We start from the raw sequence: 6,000 nt of genomic DNA, 5'->3' as shown, positions 1-6,000 counted from the left end.
CTTGGATCCAAATAAACTCCTGTTAAGTGTATGATCTTAGTCCTGGACGGATCTCTAGTTCGCCTGTATAACCTTTGTACCTTACATTATATGGAGTCCCATTGCAGCCGTGGTTCGGTGTGTGATTTTAAGTTCCGTGTGAACCCTGACTGCTAAGTGGTTTACCGTCTTGCCAGGTCTCAGGTTTAATGTAAGGGCTACCACCCCCGCTCCCTTTTGCGATTTACAGCCCGGCTTAACATCGGTTGTCGGCTGTAACCATTAAACACAACGCAAAAACGAAAAGTGCTGCATCGTAAACAGTATCGGTACGAGTACTTCGCGTCTTGACAGCTCCACTGACCCCTGCTGCTTTTATGGGTATATATTCAACTCTGTCGAAAATGTTGATTACGTGACTATAGTGTTGCGTTTTACACTCCTATGTAGTACTCTTAAAACTCCATAAACTAAGCGTGTTGACGGCTGAAGCCCTTTTGATCTCTAAGAACGCTGCTCGAACTTTGATCGAACACACATCATGATCTGGAGAGGATGTTGTTTCTACACACACACACAAACGTATGTGTACTTTTGAGAGTGGCAAACTCAGCTTTCGATAATAGAGTTGTGTTTTTCAAGTGTTCGCTTTCTTATTTGTGTGAAAAGTATTCATGTGTCAGACATATGTACATGTTCGTATTTGATGTTAAAAAAGTTTGATGGAAATAGATAAAATGATCACTGTTGATATGTGTTGTTTAACAAGTAACCTGAAATCACCAGAACCATAGTCACTGAGCAGCGTCTCTGATTATTTTAACTCGCGGGTGTAGAGGTCACAGTGGCAGGCGCTGAGCGATGCCCCCGGCCGCCTTGGAACAAGTCTCTGGTTTTAGATAACTGTAAAGTTTTAGTGAGGATCTGAGTGGCATGGAAATCCCTGGCACGTCTGGTGATATAAATCCTGCGAGAAGTTTTGAATAATCCATCACCATTAAGTCGGGTAAAAGAATACTCTACCCGCGAATCGTGGCGGTGGTGTTCTCTCATATTCATTATTTGTTGAGTTTGGCGAAGAGGGAGGGACGGGGAGGGGCAAGGGGGGGGTGGGGAGGTTGAGAAGCAAGGGGCGTTGGTGGCGGCCAGTACGGTGTGTCAGCTGGTACCGTACCCACCACCACACACTCCTCTCCTGCGGCTGTAACGGAGGGGAATTTGATAGTCAAGACCTGTAACTGTTGTGCTCCTGTGGCCGAGGGATATATGTAGGGAAACTTTACTCTGTCGTATCTGAAATACTTGCTGATTATAGATATAGAAACTACGTGTACAAGGTAGCAGTCATATATATATATATATATATATATATATATATATATATATATATATATATATATATATATATATAGATAGATAGATAAAGTTGATATCCTACTTTTCATATTTACTGAGTTGTTTGTGGTTTATAAACCTTTGCTTTATATTTCACGAATGTAATACCATTAACAAATTTAAAGGCATTATGCCTTTGCACAAGCGTGTCACAGTATAAGTTACACTCTTTTCACACACATATAATTACTTTCGCGCTCACACATACACGCAGTAATACGTGAATAATTTTTCATTTCCATTGCTCTGATTAAGATAATACTAAAATACATATTTTCAGAGAGACATAAAAGATGATTTTCTTCAGTAACTATACTATACATGTATTGTTCATTGAAGAAAAGAAAATGTCATTGGCCATATATATGGTACGAGTGTGTGTGGTCTCAGAATTATCTTCCACACCTGAGGGTCTTTAATGATTTACGAATGGTGTTTACAGTGTGACTTTGACGGCCAGAATGACTCTTAGCAGTAGTTAAACCTGAAATAGGAAATGAATTTTTACGTATGATTCATCTGTTTAACGTAGCCATCATGTATCATACATCCCTTGTCTGTATAATTAGTGTATGAAGCTCCGCTTGTACTGAGAGTGTATTGGTTGTACATAAATTAACGGTTTGCAGCGCTGCAGGGTCGTAAGCCGGGAGCCATCCTCTGGTGGGTAGGTTGGTGGTGGTGGTGGGGGGGCACACACTCTCCACTTATGGTAATGGACAGTGGATCCCAAATGTGGCTTTAACATTTAGATGGGTCCACCTACCTCACCTTTATTTACCGCCTCCCAGGCTGACCTGATTTTAGAAAGTGTTAAATGGACGAGATGCAGACTAAGTTGTGACTTTGATTTTATATTGGTGGCTGTGTTTTTAGTCGTGGGTGTGACGATGGACTCATTCGCCCGGGCAAGGGACGTGCATAAGCGCGTAGGAATGTAGGCATCTTAAGGTACATCATTAATGAAGTCTTTGACTTCGCTGAACATTGCTCAAAACCTGTGTATACTTCCAGGCCTTCACTTCTGCTGCAGTGCTTAGATACGCTAAAGCAAAATGTTAAACAGTCGTGGATACTGGGACATCAGATGTCCATACACTCAAACGTATATTCATATGGAGAAGTACACACACACACACACACACACACACACACACACACACACACACACACACACACACACACACATTGTAATAATTACAGGAAAGCATTTAGAGATTTTCCACCGTGAGTCAGTCATCTGTTGATAGCGAGATAACTTGCATTCTCTCCACCTCCAGTATCCTCACGCACCCTCCAACACTTCCCTCCTTGATATTACTAATATACCAGATTCCCACATGCCATGGTTTAATTACTTCTGTCTCTGAGTATTCTTCTTGATTTAAGGGTGCTTTCCTTTTTCTTTTGGGTTTCCTTCTGCGTATTTTCTTTGTAGTCGTAATATATTTCTAATTTCTTTCTCATATCCTCCCTCTTCTTACCCATATTCATTTTTGTGTCAACGTTGTTCGTTTTTCTTGCTGCGGGTTTTTATTTTTACGGACCCACTTCTCCCCTAGCTGGAAGGCTGCAAACAGCCAGAGGCTGGAAGGTTGAGAGAACCGATGAAAACTGACAGCTGGTGCTGAAGGCAACGACAGACTATTTAAAACTGCTGACTGTTATTGAAACCTTTACTTATGTAAACTGGTGGAAACTGCTGGGTGTGGTAGGTGAGTGGCTGGAGGCGGCCTGAGTGTGGCTATGGTGAGCCGCGTGTGGCAGAACGGTTGGGTTGCATGTGAGGCAACACATCTGTCTCTATCGCTGGAAGGTGTTTGCCTCTATAGGGTGAAGGTGCTGGCTCAGGGGAGGAACGCTGGAATACGTGTTAGAAGGTTTATTTTTGATGCGTCAGTAACTTACATTAGGCTCACCGATTTCTTTGTTTCCGCAAACAGGAAATGAGTTTTGAATGATTTTAAGCAAAAAGTAATTCATGTGGTTATGAGTAAAAAATAAAAATTGATAGTTCATATGGTTATGGCAGCGTTATCATCCATGAACACAGGAGTATACAGTATTAGTTGGGAATCAAGGAGACTCAGAAAAAACGCTGCTTTTGCTAATACTCGGAGAGGTATTGTGCCTCTCTAGCAAAGGAGAAAGGTAAGCCTCCACGTAGGAGGGTGTGCTACGGGCGGCAGAGGGCACTGGGTGGGAAAATGGTCGGCCGCGACTTTGTGAAGAGGGCTGGAGAGCTGCTGAGAGAAGGACAGCCAACTGGTGCGTGAAGGAGAAAATTGGCAAGGTTAAGGAGATAGAAGAGGGAGGGAGGAGGTTAGCAGAGATGGAGGAAGGCAGATGGACAGGTTTTAAATGACAAAGAGGATCGGGAGGCAAGGGAGGAGGAAGAAAATGAGCAGAACTACACCTCACTTGCAGTACACGGAGACGGCTACCTGTAAAATAGTTACAGGGGAAACGAGAGGAAAAGTATCTTAAGTGTTTGTGAGAAGACAGTTCTTTGGATGTAGTCAGACGGTCTTCTTCTCGAGGTTACTAAGTTGTAGGTATAGGGTCTGACCTGACAGACTGAAGTGAGTGAGAGTACCTGTTAGTCTCTACGACAGGGCTAGCACGTAGTTTTCACTGCCGCTCGTCAAGCATGATAAATGATTCTGTTTCTCCTTTTGTCCGCTACAAGAAGTGGTGACGATCTTTCCGTTGACATCCTTGACCTCCTCACACATCTGCTGCAACCCTCGGTGAGTTGATGAGGTCATGCCTGGTTCAACTTCAGGGAGCCAGACTTTTGAAATTCTTCGTTCCTTCCTCATAATGGAAGTGAACGGAAACTTATGCCGTCAGTGAATATTAATACGCTGTATTTCAACCCTCGATGGAAGACATATATCAATAATGAGTAGCATAATTAAAGGTTAACTAAGTAGTTACTGTGGAATAATAAGTTGACCCGATAACTGGAGTAAAACAATGCAGTAGTTCAACTTAGCGAGCATGAATTAAATAATAAGTTGACACTCTGCTTCTGATTGAAATGATAGGTTGGCACGTATGAATGAGACAACACTTGTAAGTTAGAATGAGATGATAGGTTAACTGTGAGTTTGAAAGAAGTCATAGGTCTTCTTAATCTGTCTCTTGTCATCACCTCTGAAGCAGGTAAACCTAATAGCGCTGCACTGAAAACATCCGGGTTACCAATTTATACGCACTTGCGAGTGTGTTTGTGCTTGATTGTGGTTGAACGTGTATGCAGCAGCTGGCGGTTGTATTTTTCCTCCTAATAGAGAAATGACGCGGACTAATTGGATGCAGGTGTGGAATACATTAACTGCGTTATTTATTAGATTTTCCATTAAAATTAAGCCGTTTCCCGCCACAAATGGTTAGCTTCGGCGAGGTGAGCAGATTACCCACGGAGGCAGAAGCTTGGGAATCCATCACTGTCCACAATCACCACCACCATCACCGCCACCACCGCTGTCCAATAACACATCTTGAACACCTGATGACGTTGATGCAGGCCCTTGAAGATAATGTTACGACCCTTGAACACGACGGTATGACACCTGAACAAGACGGTTCGACCCTTGAACACGAGAGTTCGATTTTCGAACACAGCGGTACAACCCTTTAACATGGCCTTATAACCTTTGAGCACGACGGTACGACCTTTTGCTTATCATATGCCTGCCTGGATGTAGTGTGTTGCCACTAAATGTATGATTGTCATGGGATGATAGTCACTTTGTTGGTTATGGTTGCTGAGTTATTCTAAGTTTTGGTATACATAGTTATCATGAACGCGGGTGTGGTTCTGTACTGCTAATTGGCTTCAGTTGTCCAGGTAGTGAACACGTATTTGGACGTTTAAGCTTCTCTCAAGGAATAATAGAATGATTCAACCTAAGTATGATTATGATACACAACACAATAGTGTCTTTAGTTATGTTTTAATGAAGTTATGATTAGGGAAGTACAAGTCTACTTGTAACTTTCATATGATTTGAACAATTGAGAATCAGTCACGAATCTTTCATTTTGCATCTTCTCTTGTGCTCCAGATTGCTTGCCTCATGTTGTCACAGGAATCCTCTTGCTTGCTTGTGGCTGGATGGAAGTTAGAAGACATCTTTTTGAAGGTTGCGTGACATTGGGTTGGACATTTCTCTGCATTCTTGAGGAATAACTAGGAGATGTATATGTTGAAGAAAAGTTCAGAAGAGAGAAATAAGTTGGAGATAAAAAGATCGCGAGTTCTTTTTGAAACGGAGAGCTGTTTGTACTAGGAATGTGGGCGTGAGTGGCACAACCGCAGGTGTATGTCATGAATAGCAATGATGTATGGTTGCATCACGAGTTATTTACGCTGACTGTGGTCTACATCACCAGAGTTAATGTTCATTGATGCCATCTGTATCACGGCCTGTGCGGAAGTGGCTTGCTGGTAGAAGGGAATAAATGGCTTGCCCAGCTCCAGGTTCACTAGTGGCATGGTGGTAACCAGTGGCACCCTACAGGAGAGATGAACTTCAGATATTAACAAAAGGATCTGTTACTGTTATCAGAGTAGAAGTATCAGCAATGTAATTATGAAAACAGGCCTCTGTGGCGCTA

Source organism: Panulirus ornatus, chromosome 22 (assembly GCF_036320965.1).
Source record: "Panulirus ornatus isolate Po-2019 chromosome 22, ASM3632096v1, whole genome shotgun sequence".
In the NCBI taxonomy this organism is placed as follows: domain Eukaryota; kingdom Metazoa; phylum Arthropoda; class Malacostraca; order Decapoda; family Palinuridae; genus Panulirus; species Panulirus ornatus.
The sequence above is the reverse complement of the archived record's forward strand: the minus strand, read 5'-3'. Positions refer to the sequence as shown.